Raw genomic sequence first — 25,553 nt, 5'->3', positions numbered from 1 at the left:
CACACTACCCCCAATCCCATGTGCTTTAATTTTGCACATTAATCTGTTGTGTGGGAGCTTGTCGAAAGCCTTCTGAAAGTCCAAATATACCACATCAACTGGTTCTGCCTTGTCCACTCTACTGGAAACATCCTCAAAAAATTCCAGAAGATTTGTCAAGTATGATTTCCCTTTCACAAATCCATGCTGACTTGGACCTATCATATTACCTCTTTCCAAATGCACTGCTATGATATCCTTAATAATTGATTCCATCATTTTACCCACTACCGATGTCAGGCTGACCGGTCTGTAATTCCCTGTTTTCTATCTCCCTCCTTTTTTAAAAAGTGGGATTACATTGGCTACCTCCACTCGATAGGAACTGATCCAGAGTCAATGGAATGTTGGAAAATGATTGTCAATGCATCCGCTATTTCCAAGGCCACCTCCTTAAGTACTCTGGGATGCAGTCCATCAGGCCCTGGGGATTTATCGGCCTTCAATCCCATCAATTTCCCCAACCCAATTTCCCGACTAATAAGGATTTCCCTCAGTTCCTCCTCCTTACGAGACCCTCTGACCCCTTTTGTATCCGGAAAGTTGTTTGTGTCCTCCTCAGTGAATACCGAACCAAAGTACTTGTTCAATTGGTCCGCCATTTCTTTGTTCCCTGTTATGACTTCCCCTGATTCTGACTGCAGGGGACCTACGTTTGTCTTTACTAACCTTTTTCTCTTTACATATCTATAGAAACTTTTGCAATCCGTCTTAATGTTCCCTGCAAGCTTCTTCTCATACTCCATTTTCCCTGCCCTAATCAAACCCTTTGTCCTCCTCTGCTGAGTTCTAAATTTCTCCCAGTCCCCGGGTTCGCTGCTATTTCTGGCCAATTTGTATGCCACTTCCTTGGCTTTAATGCTATGTCTGATTTCCCTTGATAGCCACGGTTGAGCCACCTTCCCTTTTTTTATTTTTACGACAGACAGGAATGTGCAATTGTTGTAGTTCAACCATGCGGTCTCTAAATGTCTGCCATTGCCCATCCACAGTCAACCCCTTAAGTATCATTCGCCAATCTATCCTTGTCAAGTCACGCCTCATACCTTCAAAGTTCCCCTTCTTTAAGTTCTGGACCATGGTCTCTGAATTAACTGTTTCATTCTCCATCCTAATGCAGAATTCCACCATATTATGGTCACTCTTCCCCAAGGGGCCTCGCACAATGAGATTGCTAATTAATCCTCTCTCATTACACAACACCCAGTCTAAGATGGCCTCCCCCCTAATTGGTTCCTCGACATATTGGTCTAAAAAACCATCCCTTATGCACTCCAGGAAATCCTCCTCCACCGTATTGCTTCCAGTTTGGTTAACCCAATCTATGTGCATATTAAAGTCACCCATTATAACTGCTGCACCTTTATTGCACGCACCCCGAATTTCATGTTTGATGCCCTCCCCAACATCACTACTACTGTTTGGAGGTCTGTACACAACTCCCACTAACGTTTATTGCCCTTTGGTATTCTGCCCATGGAAGCAGAAGGCACCGTTCACAGTGGGGAGAAACGGTACACGTGCTCTGTGTGTGGACAAGGCTTCAGCCGATCATCCAAACTGGAGAGACACAAGTGCAGTCACACTGGGGAGAAACCAATTAAATGTGGGGACTGTGGGAAACGTTTCAACTACCCATCCCAGCTGGAAACACATCGGCGAGTTCACACTGGGGAGAGTCCATTCACCTGCTCCGACTGTGGGAAGGGATTCACTCAATTATCCAACATGCTGACACACCAGCGAGTTCACACTGGGGAGAGGCCGTTCACCTGCTCCGAGTGTGGGAAGGGATTCAGTACTTCATGCCACCTGCTGACATACCAGCGAGTTCACACTGGGGAGAGGCCGTTCACCTGCTCCGACTGTGGGAAGGGATTCACTACATCATCCCACCTGCTGACACACCAGCGAGTTCATAATGAGGAGAGACCTTGTAAATGTTCTGACTGTGAGAAGAGTTTTAAAAGCAAAGAGCAACTGATGAGACACCAGCGAGTTCACACCGGGGAGAGGCCGTTCAGCTGCTCTGAATGCGGGAAGGGATACATTACCTCAACCAACCTGCTAACACACCAGCTAGTTCACAGTGGGGAGAGGCCATTCACCTGCTCTGAGTGTGACAAGGGATTCTCTCTGTCAGGCAACCTGCTGAGACATCAGCGAGTTCACAAGTGACCGCAGGGGTTGGATTCTGCTATTATTCACATCCCGGACTGAATCGTGTTCATTCTGACAGTTGGGGTTTATAAATCCTGTAACGCTGATGTTAATAACTCCTGAAATCGACTGGAGTTTAATATTTGGGATATAGACACATACATTAGTTTTGCTTTCAACACATTGCTGTGGATTTTTGTCTTTCTCACCTGAGTGTTTAGCATCACCTGACTGGAGCTGAGAAAGGACATTCTGTGGGGAGGATCTTACAGGGGGATCAGAATTTCAGCCTGGACACTGACCTTCAGGGCCACACTTAGATCTCATTCTTCTGAACTCCAATATGTTTAATCCAACCTCCTCAACCTACTCAACCATAAGTCAAACCCCTCAACTCGGGAATCAACTCTGGAATCTGCAGCAGACATGAGCAAGGACCTGAGGCTTATTAAAAGACACATATTTCATTACAGACAAGGTTACGCTGGGAGAAATGTTCAGTTAGAACATAAGAAATAGGAGCCGGAGTAGGCCATTTGGCCCCTCGGGCCTGCTCCACCATTCAATAAGATCATGGCTGATCTGATCATGGACTCCGTTCCACTTCCCTGCCCACTCCCCATAACCCTTTACTCACTTATCGCTCAAAATCTGTCTATCTCCACCTTAAATATATTCAAAGACCCAGCCTCCACAGCTCTCCTTGGCAGAGAATTCCAGAGATTAATAACCCTCAGAGAAAAAATTTCTCTTCTCAGTTTTAATTGTGTGGCCCCTTATTCTAAGACGATGTCCCCAAGTTTTAGTTTCCCGTTTAACTGGAAATATCCTCTCTACATCCACCTATCAAGCCCCCTCATTATCTTATATTTTAATAAGATCACATCTCATTCTTCTGAACTCCAATGTGTTTAGGCCCAACCTACTCAAGCTATCTTCATAAGTCAACCCCCTAATCTCCAGAATCAACCGAGTGAACCTTCTCTGAACTACCACCAATGCAGATATATCCTTCCTTAAATACGGAGACGAAAATACAGAGTCCATTACAGGCAAAATGCCAATCAAATCAGCAGCACACTGGCACCTTAACAGTGTGTCATTGGCCTACAGGCTTTTCTTAAATAGATTTGCTGAGTGGATATAAACTTAAACCATGTTTGCAGATGTGATGCTCCATTCACATATTGAAGGTAGAAGAGATGCTGTGGGGCACATGCTAAGTCCAGTAGCTGAAAGTGATTAACAGACTGGGTTTTGTGTTTAGTGATCCCAGGCGTGTTACCAATACCAGCAAAATCGATGCCCATGGAATAACGGGGACAGTGGGAGCATGGATTGAATGTGGCTAAGTGACACAAACAGAGTAGTGGTGAACGGTTGTTTTTCAGACTGGAGGAAGTGGTGTTCCCCAGGGGTCGGTATTGGGTCCACTGCTTTTTTTGATCTATATTAATGACCTAGACTTGGGTGTACAGGGCACAATTTCCAAATCTACAGCTCACACAAAACTTGGAAGTACAGTGAACAGTGAGGAGGTAGTGATAGACTTCAGAAAGACACAGACATGCTGGTGGAATGGGCAAACGTGGCAGATCAAACTTAACGTAGAAAAGTTCAAAAATGATACATTTTGGTAGGAAGAAAGAGGAGAGGAAATATAAACTAAAGGGTACAATTGTAAAGGGGGGCGTGAACAGAGAGACCCAGGAGTATGTGTACACCAATCACTGAAGGTGGCAGCACAGGTTGAGAAAGTGGTTACAACGACTTACGGGATCCTAGGCTTCATGAATAGAGGTATAGAGTACAGGAGTGTGGATATTATGTTGAACCCACGTAAAACTCTGGTTCGGCCTCAACTGGACTGTTGTGTCCAATTCTGGTTCATCATCATCATAGGCAGTCCCTCAGATTGCGGAAGACTTGCTTCCACTCTAAAAATGAGTCCTTAGGTGGCTGAACAGTCCAATACGAAGCTACAGTCCCGGTCACAGGTGGGATAGATAGCCATTGAGGGAAGGGATGGGTGGGACAGGTTTGCCGCACGCTCTTTCTGATGCCTACGGTTGATTTCTGCATGCTCTCGGCGATGAGACTCGAGGTGTTCAGCGCCCTCCCAGAAGAACTTCCTCCACTTAGGGCGATCTTTAGCCAGGGACATCCAGGTGTCAGTGGGGATGTTGTACTTTATCAGGGAGGTTTTGAGGGTGTCCCTGTAACATTTCCTCTGCCACACCTTTGGCTCGCTTGCTGTGAAGAAGTTCTGAGTAGAGTGCTTGCTTTTGGTATCTCGTGTCTGGCATGTGAACAATGTGGCCTGTGCAGTGGAGATGATCAAATGTGGTCCGTGCTTCAATGCTGGGGATGTTGGCCTGGCCGACGAAGCCAACATTGGTGCATCTGTCCTCCCAGGGAATTTGTAGGATCTTGCGGAGACCTCGTTGGTGTTATTTCTCCAGCAATTTGAGGTGTCTACTGTACATAGTCCATGTCTCTGAGGGTGGGTATTACTACAGCCTGTAGACCATGAGCTTAGTGGTAGATTTGAGGGCGTGGTCTTCAAACACTCTTTTCCTCAAACGGCCGAAGGCTGCACTGGAGGCGGTGTTGAATCTTGTCGTCAATGTCTGGTATGTTGATAACAGGTTCCCGAGGTATGGCAAATGGTCCACGTTGTCCAGGGCCGCGCCATGGATTTTGATGACTGCAGGGTGGGGGGTGGGTGGAGTGGGGAGTGCTATTTGGCGAGGACAGGCTGGTGGAGGACCTCAGACTTACAGATGTTTAGTGTAAGGCCCATGCTTTTGTACGCTTCACTAAATACGTTGACTATGACTTGAAGTTTAGCCTCTATATGTGCGCAGACACAGGTATTGTCCGCGTACGGTAGCTCAACGACAGAGATTGGGGTGGTCTTGGACCTGGCCTGTAGACGATGAAGGTTGAAAAGGTTCCCACTGGTTCTGTAGTTTAGTTCCACTCCAGCAGGGAGCTTGTTGACTGAACTGGAGCAATTCTGGCTTCCACATTTTAGTAAGTATACAAAGGCTTTTTGAGAGCGTGCAGAAAAGATTTACGAGTATGATTCCAGGGATGAGGAACTTCAGTTACGTGGATAGTCTGCAGAAGTTGGGGTTGTTCTCAGAACAGAGAAGATTGAGAGGAGATTTGACAGAGGTGCTCAAAATCATGAGGGGTCTGGACAGAGTAGATAGAGTGGGATTCGTAGAAGCTCTTGCAGATAGCCGGCATAGGCTCGATGGGCCAAATGGCCTCCTCCCATGTTGTAACCAGTCTCTGATTCTATGATGATGAAAAGTGTGTTGCCCAGGATGCTCCATCTCCCGGGCACTGGGACCCAGTTGGGAACAGAGACCCTGAAGCCCCGCCCACTCTCAGTTCCTGAACCAAGATGGCCGCACATGCGCCCTGATCCCGCCCTGTGCAAGAAGACGGCCCGTGACCCTGCTCCCCCGGGCCTGTCAGCACGGGGCCTGTGGGCTCTAATTCGGGGCCTGAGATTTATTCTGTATCTAAGCCGTGCTGTATCTGCTCTGGTAGTGTTCGATGGGACAGTGTAGAGGAAGCATTTTAATACATACGAAAAATGACGGACAGGTAAAGACCATCGGTCCATCAAGCCTGTCCCACACAATTGCGATATGTCACAGCGTATACACTCCACTCCACCCGAATCCATGTGATCTCCTGGGAGAGGCAAAAATACAGATTTAAAAAAAAACGAGGACAATTTGGGAAAATAAATCTGGGAAATTCCTCTCCAAGGCATCTAAGTGATGGAAACTAGTCCAGGAGATCACTCTGGCCATTAAACTCCCTGCAGTACCTACCTTCTGTAAGTGTTAATCTCCGCCGCAGCCAGAAACAAATCCAGCTTTTACTTGAAGGAATTCAGTGAGTCTGCATCCACCACATGAGAGGGCAGCTTGTTCCAGAGGTCTACTGTTATCTGGGAAAAGAACCACCTCCTGATGTCTAACCTAGATCTATCCTTATACAACTGAAATTTGTGTCCCCTGGTGCTGCCTAACCTATTTAATTGACATAAACAAACAGTCAGCTGGAACAATCTCTTTCACCTTCATTATCTTATAAACCTCAATCATATTGCCCTAATTCTGCACTACTCTAAGGTAAAGAGTCCCAACTCTTTTAACCTATCTTGGTTACTAAGATGCTTTAGACTTGGAATTAGTCTAGTGGCCCTTTCCAGAACCTCAATATCACCCACCATGATAGGAGACCAAAACTGGACACAGTATTCCAAGTGTGGCCTGACTAAGGTCTTGTATAAGGACAAAACAGTACTCCTCGTCTTATACTGAATTGTCCTATGGATACACCCCAACACCTTATTTGCTCTAACTGTCACTACACTGCATTGCTCGTGTACCTTTAAGGATGTATTCACTAGAATGTCTAAATCTCGTTCTCTCTCCACCATCTTTAATGCCTTTCCCTGGAGGGTGTATGAATGTTGAGCATTTGCCCTGCCCACATGCATAACACTGAACTTATCTAAGTTATACATCATTTTCCAGTCATGAGGCCAGTGTCCCAACACATTAAGATCTGCCTGAATCAGACGAGCCTCTTCTACAGTTCGAGCACTCGCACAGATCTTGGTATCATTTCAAAATTTGCAAATTGTGCCCCCAACCCCAAAATCCAGATCATAAATACAAATAGTAAAATGAAATGGTCCCAACACTGATCCCTGCTGGACACCACTGGTGACCGGTACCAAACAGATCCAAATCCATCTATAACTGCTCTTTACCTACATCCTGCCGGCCAGTTCTGTATGCAGCTCAATATATTATCACCACCAGAGGCTCCTATCTTATAGAGAAGCCTCTTGTGTGGCACCTTGTCAAAAGGTTTTTGGAAATCGAAGCAGACAATGTCTACTGGGCTTCCCTCATCCACCAACTTTGTAACTTCTTCAAAAAGTACAATTAGAGTATGGAGACATGAACTCTTTATAATGGGTTATGTAGTTCCTAATATGTCCCTCCCTATCCAAGTATTCATATATTGCATCCGTTATGATTCTTTCAAGCATCTTACCTATTACTGATGTTAACCTTATGGCCTCTGGTAACCCGGGTCTGCCTTGTCACATTTTTATTAAAATGGGGACTTCATTAGACTCCTTCCAATCTGTCGGAACTATTTCAGAATGAGCTATTAAACGTACATGTCAGGGGCTCGCACAACACAAGTCCCATCTCCCGGAGGGGTTTTCACAGCACGTGTCCCATCTCGCGGATAACCCTCACACAGCACATGTCCCCATCTCCCGGAGGACCATCACACAGCACATGTCCCATCTTCCATCTCCCAGAGGGGTTCACACAGCACATGTCCCATCTCCCGGAGGGGCTCACACAGCACATGTCCCATCTCCCCGTGGACCCTCACACAGCACATGTCCCATCTCCCGGAGGACCCTCACACAGCACATGTCCCATCTCCCGGAGGACCCTCAGATGTATATACTCCGGCCCTGCTGCTCTATCTCTTTTTAAGTTCTGAATGTTTTCTAAAACAACATGTTTATCTAAGTTAATGTTACTGAAAAAACTAGTATCATTATTAAATTCTAATATTTGAGCATGATGTTAAAGGGTGAAGACTGATGCACAGTACTCACTAATATTCCCGCCATACTCAGTGAGTCCTGTGTAACCTGTCCTTGAATACCCTTCAGTGGATCAATATAGACTTTGATAGTTCTCGGACTCTCCACATAACTGAAAAAGCTCTGCCCATGACGGCCAGTTGAATACAATCCTTTTATTCCCAGAGCCTTTTTGCTGATCAAATAGCAGCCTTCGTTTTCTTTAGTTGTTCCTTGTATTCACCCTATTTATTTACGGTAAAATTATTTAATTTATGGAAACTTTTCTGTTTACATCTTTGTACAGAGCCAGTCGGCCACCTCGGCTTTTTCTTACCATATTTCTGTCTTTTAATTTTGACCACGTTTGTTTACCACATTTTTAAACTTGTTTTTAAAACCTTTCCATTGATATCCAACATCGGTCACATCACCACCGAGGAGGGTTGACCAATTTACCTGTTACAGTCCTCTGCCAGTTTGGAGAAGATTGCACTGAAATGCGGTCCGTGTCGCAGGTTCTCAGTCCCTTTGGTTCTCCCGGCCAATCGGGAAGGTATAATGTGATCAGTGTTGCCCAGATGTTCCCCACACGGAGGCCTGATCCGAGGTCAGGCTCACTATTAAACACCAGATCCAATCTCTGGTTTTCCCCAGTTACTGCATTAACATGTTGTGGCTGGAAACACTGCTGTATATTGTCACTCAATCTTTCAGCTGCACTGTCCCCAGCAGCAGGTAAAGCCCCGTGACCCTGAATGTCAGGCCAATGACAATGATCTTCCTTCAGCTCCATTCTCTCTCTCTCCCCCCACACACACTACCTGAGCTCTCAGGCTGACTGTTCCCAGCACCTTCTCTCTTTATTCTCTCACATTGCAGCATTCCCGCTGCTGGGCTCAGGGGCTGTGTGGGTGGGGCCCTGACCTCACACACGATGGGCGGGGCCCTGACCTCACACACGGTGGGCTGTCCCTCTCTCAGACAGGAATTGAGAGCGAATTGAATGTCCATTGTTGTCTCTCCGGACACAGAGAGAGCCCCAGACAGTGGGAGGGAGAAAGCCCATGTTAATCAATGTCATTAAAGCTGGCCAACGCTCCAGGGAAGTTGCTGAGTGTCTGAGCTGAATATATAGTCTCTCAGCTCTCTCTTTGCCTGAGGTGTCACTGAGAGAAAGCAAAACACGAGGGACAGACAGACAGGTGGAGACGGGGCGGGTGTGTCCTGGATGGGCTTCAGCCAGGAATATAAAGGAATGGGCAGTGATTGTAGATAGCGGAGAAAGCATGCTGGCCTTCATAGCAAGAGGATTTGAGTATAGGAGCAGGACAGTCTTACTGCAGTTGTACAGGGCCTTGGTGAAGCCACACCTGGAATATTGTGTGCAATTTTAGTCTCCTAATCTGAGGAAGGACATTCTTGCTATTGAGGGAGTGCAACGAAGGTTCATCAAACTGAGTCCGGGGATGGCAGGATTGAAATATGAGGAAAGACTGGATCGGCTAGGCTTATCCTCACTGGAATTTTGAAGAATGAGAGGCGATCTCATAGAAACATAAACAATTCTGATGGGATTGGACAGGGTAGATTCAGGAAGAATGTTCCCGATGTTGGGGAAGTCCAGAACCAGGGGACATAGTCTAAGGATAAGGGGTAAGCCAGTTAGGACCGAGATGAAGAGAAACATCTTCACTCAGAGAGTGGTGAACCTGTGGAATTCTCTACCACAGAAAGTTGTTGAGGCCAGTTCACTAAATATATTCAAAAGGGAATTAGATGTGGCCTTTAGGGCTCAAGGGATCAAGGGGTATGGAGAGAAGGCAGGGATGGGATACTGATTTTGAATGATCAGCCATGATCTTATTGAATGGCGGTGCAGGCTAGTACGGCTGAATGGCCTGCTCCTGCACCTATTTTCTATGTTTCCAACTTCAATATGTGACCTACTCCTGGAAAATGCACGTCCAGTATATGAGGAGTCTCTAATCGCGGAATATGGAATTATTTTTACTTGAATGTTTTGTTTCGACCAGTAACTACAAGGTAGGTTAACATCGCACTCTATTTCACCCCGATAATATTGTTCTCATTTTCTGTCCTGATTAGATATCCCGGTGAATGTAGGAGTGCTTGAGAAAATTCCAGCTGTGGACCTAACAGGGATTGTAGACTGAGGAACAACACCAGGTGAACGAGCCCAGGATTTTGATAGCACCAAACAGAGAAAACTATCGATTCAAAGAACTTTCATCCATCGATACGGGCGAAAGGTAAGAGAGAGTCCCATGGATTCAGATACAGACTGGTCCTGGGGATGGACAATGGCGAAAGGTCAGAGAGAGTCCCATTGACTCAGATAAACACTGGTCCTGGGGATAGACTGGGGAGAAAGGTCAGAGAGAGTCCCATTGACTCAGATACACACTGGTCCTGGGGGACTGTGGAGAAAGTTCAGAGAGTACCATTGACTCAGATACACACTGGTCCTGGGGATAGACTGGGGAGAAAGGTCAGAATGAGTCCCATTGACTCAGATAAACACTGGTCCTGGGGATAGACTGGGGAGAAAGGTCAGAGAGAGTCCCATTGACTCAGATACACACTGGTCCTGGGGATAGACTGGGGAGAAAGATCAGAGAGAGTCCCATTGACTCAGATACACACTGGTCCTGGGGATAGACTGGGGAGAAAGATCAGAGAGAGTCCCATTGACTCAGATACACACTGGTCCTGGGGATAGACTGGGGAGAAAGATCAGAGAGAGTCCCATTGACTCAGATAAACACTGATCCTGGGGATAGACTGGGGAGTAAGTTCAGAATGAGTCCCATTGACTCAGATAAACACTGGTCCTGGGGATAGACTGGGGAGAAAGGTCAGAGAGTCCCATTGACACCGATACACACTGGTCCTGGGGATAGACTGGGAAGAAAGATCAGAGAGAGTCCCATTGACTCAGATACACTCTGGTCCTGGGGATAGACTGGGGAGAAAGGTCTGAGAGAGTCCCATTGACTCAGATACACACTGGTCCTGGGAGTCTGGGGAGAAAGATCAGAGAGAGTCTCATTGACTCTGATACACATTGGTCCGGGGGATAGACTGGGGAGAAAGGTCAGAGAGAGTCCCATTGACTCAGATACACATTGGTCCTGGGGATAGACTGGGGAGAAAGGTCAGAGAGAGTCCCATTGACTCAGATACACACTGGTCCTGGGGGACTGGGGAGAAAGGTCAGAGAGTCCCATTGACTCAGATACACACTGGTCCTGGGGATAGACTGGGGAGAAAGGTCAGAGAGAGTCCCATTGACTCAGATAAACACTGGTCCTGGGGATAGACTGGGGAGAAAGGTCAGAGAGAGTCCCATTGACTCAGATACACACTGGTCCTGGGAGTCTGGGGAGAAAGATCAGAGAGAGTCTCATTGACTCAGATAAACACTGGTCCTGGGAGTCTGGGGAGAAAGATCAGAGAGAGTCTCATTGACTCTGATACACATTGGTCCGGGGGATAGACTGGGGAGAAAGGTCAGAGAGAGTCCCATTGACTCAGATAAACACTGGTCCTGGGAATAGACTGGGGAGAAAGGTCAGAGAGAGTCCCATTGACTCAGATAAACACTGGTCCTGGGGTTAGACTGGGGAGAAAGGTCAGAGAGAGTCCTATTGTCTCAGATACACACTGGTCCTGGGGATAGACTGGGGAGAAAGGTCAGAGAGAGTCCCATTGACTCAGATAAACACTGGTCCTGGGGATGGACTGGGGAAAAAGGTCAGAGGGAGTCCCAATCCACGTCACTTTATCAATATTTATCTAATTTTCTGTCTCGCATAATTAGATCTCGGGTAAATGATGGAGTCATAGAGAAAGGTCCACAGCTGGATGTGAACAGGGGTTCCAGACTGAGGAACAACAGCAGGTGAACCATCTATTGCTGAAAACCTTATCTCATCCTTTGCTACCTCTAGACTTGAATATTCCATCATTCTCCTGGCCGGCCTCCCTTCTTACAGCCTCCGTAAACTTGCACTCATCCAAAACCCTGTTGCTCATTTCCTAACTCCTCACAAATTAATGCCAGAGAATAACTTCAACACCTGTTTGGAGAAATTCCTTATCCGAGACTGAATCGCTTGCATTTCCACAGTGGGGAGAGGAAAGGATGCTGAGAGTTAACGTGCATGAGCGTGTGTCTGCACACGCACAAGTGGAGAATTGTGATTGTAAAACATCAGCTAATTCTACCAATGATATATTTATGGTGTTTTGAGATTGTAAAACACCTAAAGATAATGAAACAAATCAATGTTATGTATCCCCTGACTGTGAAGGTACACAATTCATTCTACATTATGTTATCAGTGGGACAGTGGGAAATGTCCTCACCCCCTAAAGTGCTCATTCTTTATCATCGCAGGCAGTCCGTTAGAATCGAGGAAAACTTGCTTCTACTCTAACAGTGAGTCCAATACGAGAACCACAATCTCTGTCACAGGTGGGACAGACAGTGGTTGAGGGAAAGGGTGGGTGGCGCTGGTTTGCCGCACGCTCCTTCTGCTACCTGAGCTTGATTTCTGCATGCTCTTAGCAACGAGACTCGAGGTGCTCAACGTCCTCCCGGATGCACTTCCTCCACTTAGGGCGGTCTTTGGCCAGGGACTCCCAGGTGTCGATGGTAATGTTGCATTTCATCAAGGACGCTTTGAGGGTGTCCTTGAAATGTTTCGTCCGTCCACCTTGGGCTTGTTTGCCGTGAAGGAGTTCCGAGCAGAGCGCTTGCTTTGGGAGTCTTGTGTCAGGCACGTGAACAATGTGGCCCGCCCAGTGGAGTTCATTAGTCAGGTGCTGACACCATGAGATATGGTCAATATAAAATAGAAGCAGCAACCAGTTCACATCTCCCTGAACACACGGACAATATCACTGCCCATAGAGACCAACGGAATTACACCCAGCTATATGTTGTGTATGTGGATAGATATAATAGTCATAAAATGCCATAAATTAATATCCCAACTCAAAAATATTAAACACACATCTGTGAATAAAAATAATACAATACCACCATTAAATGGCGGAGCAGGCTTGAGGGCCAGATGACCTACTCCTCCTATTTCATATGTTCTTATGCCAGACCAAGTAAAACTGAATGAAGGATCATTTAATTCATCAATTATCACCCGCTCCACATTTCCCTGCTGAATATTCCCTACCTTGGGAATAATGGTTTGGGCCTACACTGTGAGTAAATCTCACCAATGGGTGCTCCCAGTGCGGACTCTCGGCCGACGGGAGCCCGTCTGGAACTGGGTTGTGGAGATCAGTGGGACTCACTGGATATACTGGGCAGCTTTCTGTGTCACACCTGATGTGAAGAGTTCATCGTAACATTCGGGAAATGCTCGATCCCAGAGCTAACCGCTGTTGTACCGGTGGGGGAGGAGGGACAAGGTATCATGTTTACCAAGGCAATGTCATCCTTCCCATTTAAATATTTCCCTCTAACCCTCCCATTAATATATTTATTATAGAGCATCAGAACCTGGGAACGCCTGTCACCACCATGGCTGAAGGTCCAAACATGGGGAGAAGATCCAACATCTTCAACAAGAATGAGAATGGACACAGCTAGGTTCACTTCACCACTCCCAGAGCAGGTACAGCACGGGTTATATATGGAGTAAAACTCCCTCTACACTGTCTCATCAAACACTCCCGGGGCAGGTACAGCACGGGGTTAGATACAGAGTAAAGCTCCCTCTACACTGTCCCATCAAACACTCAGGCAGGTACAGGGGGTTACATACAGAGTAAAGCTCCCTCTACACTGTCCCATCAAACACTCCCAGGGCAGGTACAGGGGGTTAGATACAGAGTAAAGCTCCCTCTACACTGTCCAATCAAACACTCCCAGGGCAGGTACAGGGGGTTAGATACAGAGTAAAGCTCCCTCTACACTGTCCCATCAAACACTCCCAGGGCAGGTACAGCACGGGTTAGGTGCAGAGTAAAGCTCCCTCTACACTGTCCCATCAAACATTCCCAAACACATACAGCAGAGGTTACATGCTGAGTGAAGCTCCCTCTACAATGTCCCATGAAACAATCTCAGGACACCTACCACATGGGTTACAAACATAGTAAGGCTTCCTCTACACTAACCCATCAAATACTTCCAGTACAGGTTCAACATTGTTTAGATACAGAATAAAGCTCCCTCTACATTGTCCCATCAATCACTCCCTGTACAGGTACAACATGGGTTAAATACAGAATAATGCTCCCTCAAAAGTAGTAATCTCAAGATTGCTACCAGTGCCACGTGCCACGTGCTAGTCAGAGTAGGAATCTCAGAAAAGCTCAGATGAATATGTGGCTTGAGGAGTGGTACAAACGGGAGGGATTCAAATTCCTGGGACATTGGAACCGGTTCTGGAGGAGGTGGGACCAGTACAAACCGGACGGTTTGCACCTGGGCAGGGCTGGAACCAATGTCACAGGGGAAGTGTTTGCTCATGCTGTTGGGGAGGAGTTAAATTAATATGGCAGGGGGATGGGAACCTATGCAGGGAGACAGAGAAGTAGAATGGGGGCAGAAGCAAACGATAGATAGAAAGAAGAAAAGTAAAAGTGGAGGGCAAAGAAACCTAAGGCAAAAAGGGCCACATTACAGCAAAATTCTAAAGGGGCAAAGTGTGTTAGAAAGACTGGCCTGAAGGCTCTGTGCCTCAATGCGAGGAGTATTCGGAATAAGGTGGACAAATTAACTGCGCAGAGAGCAATTAACTGGTATGATGTAATTGGCATCACGGAGACATGGCTCCAGGGTGACCAAGGCTGGGAACTCAACATCCAGGGGTATTCAACATTTAGGAAGGGTAGACAGAAAGGAAAAGGAGGCAGGGTGGCATTGTTAGGTAAAGAGGAAATTAAAGCAACAGTAAGAAAGGACATTTGCTTCGATGATGTGGAATCGGTATGGGTGGAGCTACGGAATACGGAAAGGCAGAAAACGCTAGAGGGAATTGTGTACAGACCGCCAAACAATAGTAGTGAGGTTGGGGACAGCTTCAAACAAGAAATTAGGGATGCATGCAATAAAGGTACAGCAGTTATCAGGGGCGACATTAATCTACATATAGATTGGGATAACCAAACTGGTAGCAATGCGGTGGAGGAGGATTTCTTGGAGTGTATTGGGGATAGTTTTCTAGACCATAAGGTTGAGGAACCAACGAGGGAGCTGACCATCCTAGACTGGGTGATATGTAATGAGAAGGGACTAATTAGCAATCTAGTTGTGTGAGGCCCCTTGGGGAAGAGTGACCATAACATGGTAGAATTCTTTATTATGATGGAGAGTGACACACTTAATTCAGAAACTAAGGTCCTGAACTTAAGGAAAGGTAACTTTGATGGTTTGATGTGTGAATTGGCTCGAATAGACTGGCAAATGATGCTTAAAGGTTTGACGGTGGATAGGCAATGAAAAACATTTAAAGATCACATAGAAACATAGAAACATAGAAAATAGGTGCAGGAGTAGGCCATTCGGCCCTTCTAGCCTGCACCGCCATTCAATGAGTTCATGGCTGAACATTCAACTTCAGTACCCCATTCCTGCTTTCTCGCCATACCCCTTGATCCCCCTAGCAGTAAGGACCTCATCTAACTCCTTTTTGAATATATTTAGTGAATTGGCCTCAACAACTTTCTGTGGTAGAGAATTCCACAGGTTCACCACTCTCTGGGTGAAGAAGTTCCTCCGCATCTCGGTCCTAAATGGCTTACCCCTTATCCTTAGACTGTGACCCCTGGTTCTGGACTTCCCCAACATTGGGAACATTCTTCCTGCATCTAACCTGTCTAACCCCGTCAGAATTTTATATGTTTCTATGAGGTCCCCTCTCATTCTTCTGAACTCCAGTGAATACAAGCCCAGTTGATCCAGTCTTTCTTGATAGGTCAGTCCCGCCATCCCGGGAATCAGTCTGGTGAACCTTCGCTGCACTCCCTCAATAGCAAGAATGTCCTTCCTCAGGTTAGGAGACCAAAACTGTACACAATACTCCAGGTGTGGCCTCACCAATGCCCTGTACAACTGTAGCAACACCTCCCTGCCCCTGTACTCAAATCCCCTTGCTATGAAGGCCAACATGCCATTTGCTTTCTTAACCGCCTGCTGCACCTGCATGCCAACCTTCAATGACTGATGTACCATGACACCCAGGTCTCTTTGCACCTCCCCTTTTCCTAATCTGTCACCATTCAGATAATAGTCTGTCTCTCTGTTTTTACCACCAAAGTGGATAACCTCACATTTATCCACATTATACTTCATCTGCCATGCATTTGCCCACTCACCTAACCTATCCAAGTCGCTCTGCAGCCTCACAGCATCCTCCTCGCAGCTCACACTGCCACCCAACTTAGTGTCATCCGCAAATTTGGAGATACTACATTTAATCCGCTCATCTAAATCATTAATGTACAGTGTAAACAGCTGGGGCCCCAGCACAGAACCTTGCGGTACCCCACTAGTCACTGCCTGCCATTCTGAAAAGTACCCATTTACTCCTACTCTTTGCTTCCTGTCTGACAACCAGTTCTCAATCCATGTCAGTACACTACCCCCAATCCCATGTGCTCTAACTTTGCACATCAATCTCTTGTGTGGGACCTTGTCGAACGCCTTCTGAAAGTCCAAATATACCACATCAACTGGTTCTCCCTTATCCACTCTACTGGAAACATCCTCAAAAAATTCCAGAAGATTTGTCAAGCATGATTTCCCTTTCACAAATCCATGCTGACTTGGACCTATCATGTCACCTCTTTCCAAATGCACTGCTATGACATCCTTAATAATTGATTCCATCATTTTACCCACTACCGATGTCAGGCTGACCGGTCTATAATTCCCTGTTTTCTCTCTCCCTCCTTTTTTAAAAAGTGGGGTTACATTGGCTACCCTCCACTCCATAGGAACTGATCCAGAGTCAATGGAATGTTGGAAAATGACTGTCAACGCATCCACTATTTCCAAGGCCACCTCCTTAAGTACTCTGGGATGCAGTCCATCAGGCCCTGGGGATTTATCGGCCTTCAATCCCATCAATTTCCCCAACACAATTTCCCGGATAATAAGGATTTCCCTCAGTTCCTCCTCCTTACTAGACCCCCCGACCCCTTTTATAACCGGCAGGTTGTTCGTGTCCTCCTTCGTGAATACCGAACCAAACTACTTGTTCAATTGGTCCGCCATTTCTTTGTTCCCCGTTATGACTTCCCCTGATTCTGACTGCAGGGGACCTACGTTTGTCTTTACTAACCTTTTTCTCTTTACATATCTATAGAAACTTTTGCAATCCGTCTTAATGTTCCCTGCAAGCTTCTTCTCATACTCCATTTTCCCTGCCCTAATCAAACCCTTTGTCCTCCTCTGCTGAGTTCTAAATTTCTCCCAGTCCCCAGGTTCGCTGCTATTTCTGCCCAATTTGTATGCCACTTCCTTGGCTTTAATACTATCCCTGATTTCCCTTGATAGCCACGGTTGAGCCACCTTCCCTTTTTTATTTCTATGCTAGACAGGAATGTACAATTGTTGTAGTTCATCCATGCGGTCTCTAAATGTCTGCCATTGCCCATCCACAGTCAACCCCTTCAGTATCATTCGCCAATCCATCTCAGCCAATTCACGCCTCATACCTTCAAAGTTAGCCTTCTTTAAGTTCTGGACCATGGTCTCTGAATTAACTGTTTCATTCTCCATCCTAATGCAGAATTCCACCATATTATGGTCACTCTTCCCCAAGGGGCCTCGCACAACGAGATTGCTAATTAATCCTTTCTCATTACATAACACCCAGTCTAAGATGGCCTCCCCCCTAGTTGGTTCCTCGACATATGGGTCTAAAAAACCATCCCTTATGCACTCCAGAAAATCCTCCTCCACCGTATTGCTTCCAGTTTGGTTAGCCCAATCTATGTGCATATTAAAGTCACCCATTATAACTGCTGCACCTTTATTGCACGCACCCCTAATTTCCTGTTTGATGCCCTCCCCAACATCACTACTACTGTTTGGAGGTCTGTACACAACTCCCACTAACGTTTTTTGCCCTTTGGTGTTCTGCAGCTCTACCCATATAGATTCCACATCATCCAAGCTAATGTCCTTCCTAACTATTGCCTTAATCTCCTCCTTAACCAGCAATGCTACCCCACCTCCTTTTCCTTTTATTCTATCCTTCCTGAATGTTGAATACCCCTGGATGTTGAGTTCCCAGCCCTGCTCATCCTGGAGCCACGTCTCCGTAATCCCAATCACATCATATTTGTTAACATCTATTTGCACAGTTAATTCATCCACCTTATTGCGGATACTACTTGCATTAAGACACAAAGCCTTTAGGCTTGTTTTTTTAACACCCTCTGTCCTTTTAGAATTTTGCTGTACAATGGCCCTTTTTGTTCTTTGCCTTGGGTTTCTCTGCCCTCCACTTTTCCTCATCTCCTTTCTGTCTTTTGTTTTTGCCTCCTTTTTGTTTCCCTCTATCTCCCTGCATTGGTTCCCATCCCCCTGCCATATTAGTTTAACTCCTCCCCAACAGCACTAGCAAACACTCCCCCGAGGACATTGGTTCCGATTCTGCCCAGGTGCAGACCGTCCGGATTGTACTGGTCCCACCTCCCCCAGAACCGGTTCCAATGCCCCAGGAATTTGAATCCCTCCCTGCTGCACCATTGCTCAAGCCACGTATTCATCTGAGCTATCCTGCGATTCCTACCCTGACTAGCACGTGGCACTGGTAGCAATCCCGAGATTACTACTTTTGAGGTCCTACTTTTTAATTTAGCTCCTAGCTCCTTAAATTCATTTCATAGGAACTCATCCCTTTTTTTACCTATGTCATTGGTACCAACGTGCACCACGACAACTGGCTATTCTCCCTCCCTTTTTAGAATGTCCTGCACCCGCTCCGAGAACTTCAGCAATTGTACATCCCTGTCTGGAGTAACAATAAAACTGGGAATGTGGCTCAACCGTGGCTAACAAAGGAAATTAAGGACAGTGTTAAATTGAAGAAAGCGGCTTTTAAATTGGCCAGAAAAAGCAGCAAATCTGAGGACTGGGAGAAATTTACTATTCAGCAGAGGAGGACAAAGGGTATAATTAAGATGGGGGAAATTGAGTACGAGACGAAGCTTGCCGGCAACATAAAAACTGACTGCAAAAGCTTATATAGATATGTGAAGAGAAAAAGTTTAGTGAAGACAAACGTAGGTCCCTTGCAGTCGGATTCAGGTGAATTTATAATGAGGAACAAAGAAATGGCAAACCAATTGAACAAATAATTCGGTTCTGTCTTCACGAAGGAAGACACAAATAACCTTCTGGAAGTACTAGGGGACAGAGTGCCAGTGAGAACTGAAGGATATCCATATTAGGTTGGACATTGTGTTCAGGAAATTGATAGGATTGAAGTCCGATAAATCCCCGGGGCCTGATAGTCTGCAACCCAGAGTACTTAAGGTAGTGGCCCTAGAAATAGTAGATTCATTGGTGATCATTTTCCAACAGTCTATCGACTTTGGATCAGTTCCTATGGACGAGAGGGTAGCGAATGTCACAACACTTTTTAAAAAGGGAGGGAGAGGGAAAGCGGGTAATTATCGACTGGTTAGCCTGACATCAGTAGTGGGGAAATTGTTGGAATCAATTATTAAAGATTAAATAGCAGCACATTTGGAAAGCAGTGACAGGATCGGTCCTAGTCAGCATGGATTTATGAAGGGGAAATCATGCTTGACAAATCTTCTGCAATTCTTTGAGGATGTAACTAGTAGAGTGGATAAGGGAGAACCAGTGGAAGTCATGTATTTGGCCTTTCAAAAGGTTTTTGACAAGGTCCCACACAAGAGATTGGTGTGCAGAATTAAAGCACATGGTATTGGGGGTAATATACTGACATGGATAGAGAACTGGTTGGCAGACAGGAAGCAGAGAGTCGGGATAAACGGCAGGCAGTGACCAGTGGAGTGCCGCAGGGCTAAATGCTGGGATCCCAGCTCTTTACAACATACATCAATGATTTGGATGAAGGAATTGAATGTAATATCTCCAAGTTTGCAGATGACACTAAAGTGGGTGGCAGTGTGAGCGGTGAGGGGGACGCTAAAAGACTGCAGGTTGACTTGGATAGGTTAGGTGAGTGGGCCAATGCATGGCAGATGCAGTATAATGTGGATAAATGTGAGGTTATCCACTTTGGGGGCAAAAACGCGATGACAATATTATTTGAATGGTGGCAGATTAGGAAAAGGGGAGGTGCAACGAGACCTGGGTGTCATGGTTCATCAGTCATTGAAAGTTGGCATGCAGGTTCAGCAGGTGGTGAAGAAGACAAATGGAATGTTGGCCTTCATAGCTAGGGGATTTGAGTATTGGAGCAGTTATACAGGGCCTTGGTGAGGCGTCACCTGGAATATTGTGTTCAGCTTTGGTCTCCTAATCTGAGGAAGGACGTTCTTGCTATTGAGGGAGTGCAGCGAAGATTCACCAGACTGATTCCCGGGATGGCAGGACTGACAAATGAGGAGAGACTGAATCACCTGGGCCTTTATACATAGGAATTTAGAAGAATGAGAGGGGATCTCATAGAAACATAAAAGATTCTGACAGGACAGGATAGATGCGGGAAGAATGTTCCCAATGTTGGGGAAGTCCAGAACCAGGGGACACAGTCTTAGGATAAGGGGTAGGCCATTTAGGACTGAGATGAGGAGAAACTTCTTCACTCAGTGAGTTGTTAACCTGTGGAATTCCCTGCCGCAGACAGTTGTTGATGCCAGTTCATTGGATATATTCAAGAGGGAGTTAGATATGGCCCTTACGGCTAAGGGGATCAAGGGGTATGGAGAGAAAGGGATACTGAGGGAGTGATCAGCCATGATCTTATTGAATTGTGGTGCAGGCTCGAAGGGGCGACTGGCCTACTCCTGCACCGATTTTCTATGTTTCTATGAATGAGAGGTGATCTTATAGAAACATATAAGATTATGACAGGGCTTGACAAGGTGGATGCAGAGAGGATGTTTCCACTGATGGGGAAGACTATAACTAGATGGCTTGATCTTAGAATAACGGGCCGCCCATTTAGAACTGAGATGACGAGAAATTTCTGCTCTCAAACGGTTGTGAATCTGTGGAATTTGTTGCCTCAGAGAGCTGTGGAAGTTGGGACATTAAGAAACTGTCTATTTCTGTCTTAAATTTATTTAAACGATAAGGGGTTAAGGGGTTATGGGGAGCGGGCAGGGAAGTGGAGCTGAGTCCATGATCGGATCAGCCATGATCTTATTGAACGGAGGAGCAGGTTCAAGAGGCCTTATGGCCTACTCCTGCTCCTATTTCTTCTGTTCTTATTTATTGAATATATACAGGAATGTTTCCTGACTCAAAATGTTAATGACGTAACTTGGGAAAATTATATATTGGATGTGGTGTTTAGTAGTGCGCCTGACCTCGTATCAGGTCTCCGTGTGGGGGAACATCTGGGCAACAGTGATCACATTGTAGGGTCCCAATTGGCCGGGTAAACCAAAGTGACTGAGAACCTGCAACTCGCACCGCATTTCAGAAAGGCAAACTTCTCCAAAATGGCAGAGGACTTGCAACAGGTAAATTGGTCAACCCTACTCGGTGGTGATGTGACCGATGTTGAATACAAATGGAACGTATTTCTGAATTAAAATGTGGAAAACTAACGTAGCCAAAATCTAAAGATGGAAATGTGGTAAGAAAAAGCCAAGGTGGTTGACTGGCTCTGTCCAAAGACAAATAACATGTAAACAGAAATGTCTCTATAAATTAAAGAAATTTAACACTCAAATAAATAGCGTTGAATTCAAAGAAAACGGAAGCTGCTATTCGATCAGCAAAAAGGTTATTTGGAAAAAAGAATTGTAGGCAACTGTGGCAGTCATGGGAAGAGCCTTTTCTATTTATGTAAAGAGTCAGAGAACTATTAAAGACTGTGTTGGGCCACTGAAGGGTGTTCAAGGACAGGTTACAAAGCACTCTCTGAGTATGGCGGAAATATTAATGAGTACTTTGCATCAGTCTTCACCCTTGAAGATCATGCTCAAATATTAGAATTTAATAACACTAGTTTTCCTCAGTAACATTAACATAGATAAGAATATTGCTTTAGAAAAAAATTAAGAACTTAAAAATACATAGAGTAGCCAGCCGAGGGTCCTCCAGGAGATTGGACATGTGCTGTGTGAGGGTTCTCCGGGAGATGGGACATGTGCTGTGTGAGGGTCCTCCGGGAGATGGGACATGTGCTGTGTGAGCCCCTTCGGGAGATGGGACATGTGCTGTGTGAGGGTCCTCCGGGAGATGGGACATGTGCTGTGTGAGACCCTCCGGGAGATGGAACATGTGCTGTGTGAGGGTCCTCCGGGAGATGGGACAAGTGCTGTGTGAGGGTCCTCCGGGAGATGGGACATGTGCTGTGTGAGGGTCCTCCGGGAGATGGGACATGTGCTGTGTGAGCCCCTCCGGGAGATGGGACATGTGATGTGTGAGGGTCCTCCGGGAGATGGGACATGTGCTGTGTGAGCCTCTCCCGGAGATGGGACATGTGCTGTGTGAGCCCCTCCGGGAGATGGAACATGTGCTGTGTGAGGGTCCTCCGGGAGATGGGACATGTGCTGTGTGAGCCCCTCCGGGAGATGGGACATGTGCTGTGTGAGGGTCCTCCGGGAGATGGGACATGTGCTGTGTGAGGGTCCTCCGGGAGATGGGACATGTGCTGTGTGAGCCCCTGGCCTGTATGTTTAATAGCTCACTGCACTCTGGAATGGGCCTTACAGATAGGAAGGAGGCTAAAGTAGTCCCCATTTTTAAAACAATGTGACAAGGCAGGCCTGGGTAACTATAGGCCCATCAGTTTAATATCAGTAATAGGTAAGATGCTGGAAAGAATCATAAACGATGCAATATATGAATACTTGTATCGGGAGGGACATATTAGGGAAAGCCAACATGGCTTCATAAAGAGTTCATGTCTCACAACTCTAATTGTATTTTTTGAAGAAGTTACAAAGTTGGTGGGTGAGGGAAGCCCAGTCGACATTGTCTGCTTAGATTTCCAAAAACCTTTTGATAAGGTATCGCACAAGAGGCTTCTCTAAGATCGGAGTCTCTGGTATTAGTGAAATATATTGAACTGGATACAGAACTGGCCGGCAGGATGTCGGTAAAGAGCAGTTATAGATGGATTTGGATCTGTTTGGAGACCAGCCACCAGTGGTGTCCTGCAGGGATCAGTGTTGGGACCATTGCTTTTCCCTATTTTTATTAATGATCTGGATTTTGGGGTTGGGGCACAATTTTGAAATGATACCAAGATCTGTGCGAGTGCTCGCACTGTCGAAGAGGCTCGTCTGATTCAGGCAGATGTTGAAGTGTTGGGACACTGGCCTCATGACTGTGTTGTAGGTATTAGGCACCCTCGGGCAACGGCACCTGTAGGATAAGGTGAGAATTAAATATGTAACATGTAACTTGTACCATAAAATGGTTACCAGTGAAGCGTCAAGGGATTTCTGTTAGCTGAAATAGACTGCATTCCTGGAGACTGATACTTGTTGTTTCCCACACACAGGACCAGCATGCAAGCTCTGCAGGTGTCTCTAATCAGCAAGGCCTCAGGACCAAATGTTCTAGTAACAATACGGCTCTGTAGCAGGATGGGGATAAGGAGGCTACCCAATTCCAGCATCCAAGGACAGTAAGATAACAGAAGCCCAGGCCATGTTACAAGACACATGAGTCATCCCTAGCAACACACCCCTTAGCAACACATCTCTTGGCAACACATGAGCCACTTTACGTTTAGAGACTAACGCTATTGGTCTAATGTAAGTGTAGTAAACTGTTGTATGTAACTGTAGTAAACTGTTGTAAAACCTATAAAGATCCATGAAACCCTTTGTTCAGCGGAGAGAAGCCTGGACTCAGTCTTGTGATTTCCTCCCCGCTGGCGTAAATAAAGGCCGCACTGGCGTTGGAACCGACTCTGAGTGTTGAGTGATTCTTCTGATTAAAAACTAACACTAACAACTGGAAAATGATGTATAACTTAGATAAGTTCAGTGTTATGCATGTGGGCAGGGCAAATGCTCAACATTCATACACCCTCCAGGGAAAGGCATTAAAGATGGTGGAGATAGAAAGAGATTTAGACATTCTAGTGAATACACCCTTAAAGGTACACGAGCAATGCAGTGCAGCGACAGTTAGAGCAAATAGGGTGCTGGGGTGTATCCATAGGACAATTCAGTATAAGACGAGGAGTATTGTTTTGTCCGAGTACAAGACCTTAGTCAGGCCACACTTGGAATACTGTGTCCAGTTTTGGTCTCCTCACATGGTGGGTGATATTGAGGTTCTGGAAAGGGTCACGAGACTAATTCCAAGTCTAAAGCATCTTAGTTATCAAGATAGGTTAAAAGAGTTGGGACTCTTTACTTAGAGCAGTGTAGACTTAGGGCGATATGATTGCGGTTTATAAGATAATGAAAGTGAAAGAGAGTGTTCAAGCTGACTGTTTATTTCACTTAAATAGGTTAGGCAGGACCAGGGGACACAAATTTCAGTTGTACAAGGCTAGATCAAGGTTAGACATCAGGAGGTGGTTCTTTTCCCAGTTAACAGTAGACCTCTGGAACAAGCTGCCCTCTCATGTGGTGGATACAGACTCATTGAATTCCTTCAAGTAAAAGCTGGATTTGTTTCTGGCTGCGGCGGAGATTAACACTTACAGAAGGTAGGTACTGCAGGGAGTTTCATGGCCAGAGTGATCTCCTGGACTAGTTTCCATCACTTAGATGGGTTGGAGAGGAATTTCATAGATTTTATTTTCCCAAATTGTCCTAGGTTTTTTTTAAATCTGTACTTTAGCCTCTCCCAGAAGATCACATGGATTCGGGTGGAGTGGAGTGTATACGCTGTGATATATCGCAATTGTGTGGGACAGGCTTGATGGACCAGATGGTCTTTACCTGTCCGTCATTTTACGTATGTATTAAAATGCTTCATCTACACTGTCCCATTTAACACTACCAGAGCAGGTACAGCACGGCTTAGATACAGAATAAATCTCAGGCCCCGAATTAGAGCCCACAGGCCCCGTGGTGACAGGCTCCGGGTGAGCGGTGTCACTGGCCGCCATCTTGCACAGGGCGGGATCAGGATGCATGCGTGGCCATCTTCGTTCAGGATCAGAGAGTGGGCGGGGCTTCAGAGTCTCTGTTCCCAACTGGGTCCCAGTGCCCGGGAGATGGAGCATCCCTGGGCAACACATTTTTCTTCTTGATAGAATCAGAGACTGGTTACAAAATGGAAGGAGGCCATTTGCCCGTCGAGCCTATGTTGGCTATCTGCAAGAGCTTCTGCTAATCCCACTCCAGCTACTCTGACCAGACCTCTAATGATTTTGAACACCTCTGTCAAATCTCCTCTCAATCTTCTCTGTTCTGAGAACAACCTCAACTTCTCCAGACTATCCACGTAATTGAAGTCCCTCATCCCTGGATTCATTCTCGTAAATCTTTTCTGCACGCTCTTAAAAGGCCTTCGCATGCTTACTAAAATGTGGTAGCCAGAATTGCTCCAGTTCAGTCAACA

General features: G+C 46.0%; 1 long non-coding RNA gene across 5 annotated transcripts in view; it reads left to right on the top strand.

Moving 5' to 3' along the window:
• LOC139249603 (uncharacterized) overlaps positions 1 to 23,941 on the top strand; it is a 35,397-nt gene extending 11,456 nt beyond the window's left edge. For 4 of the 5 annotated variants that reach the window (XR_011591223.1, XR_011591225.1, XR_011591224.1 and 1 more), the window contains exons 3-5: positions 9,956 to 10,119; positions 13,384 to 13,509; positions 23,530 to 23,941. This is a non-coding gene — a long non-coding RNA (uncharacterized lncRNA). Of the gene's footprint in view, positions 1 to 9,955; positions 10,120 to 11,690; positions 11,772 to 13,383; positions 13,510 to 23,529 lie in introns of all 5 variants that reach the window. The other variant, XR_011591227.1, reaches the window with a different exon arrangement.
• Positions 23,942 to 25,553: the final 1,612 nt, after the last annotated feature.

Source organism: Pristiophorus japonicus, unplaced genomic scaffold (assembly GCF_044704955.1).
Source record: "Pristiophorus japonicus isolate sPriJap1 unplaced genomic scaffold, sPriJap1.hap1 HAP1_SCAFFOLD_33, whole genome shotgun sequence".
NCBI classification, from domain to species: domain Eukaryota; kingdom Metazoa; phylum Chordata; class Chondrichthyes; family Pristiophoridae; genus Pristiophorus; species Pristiophorus japonicus.
This window is presented reverse-complemented; position numbering and strand designations above follow the sequence as displayed.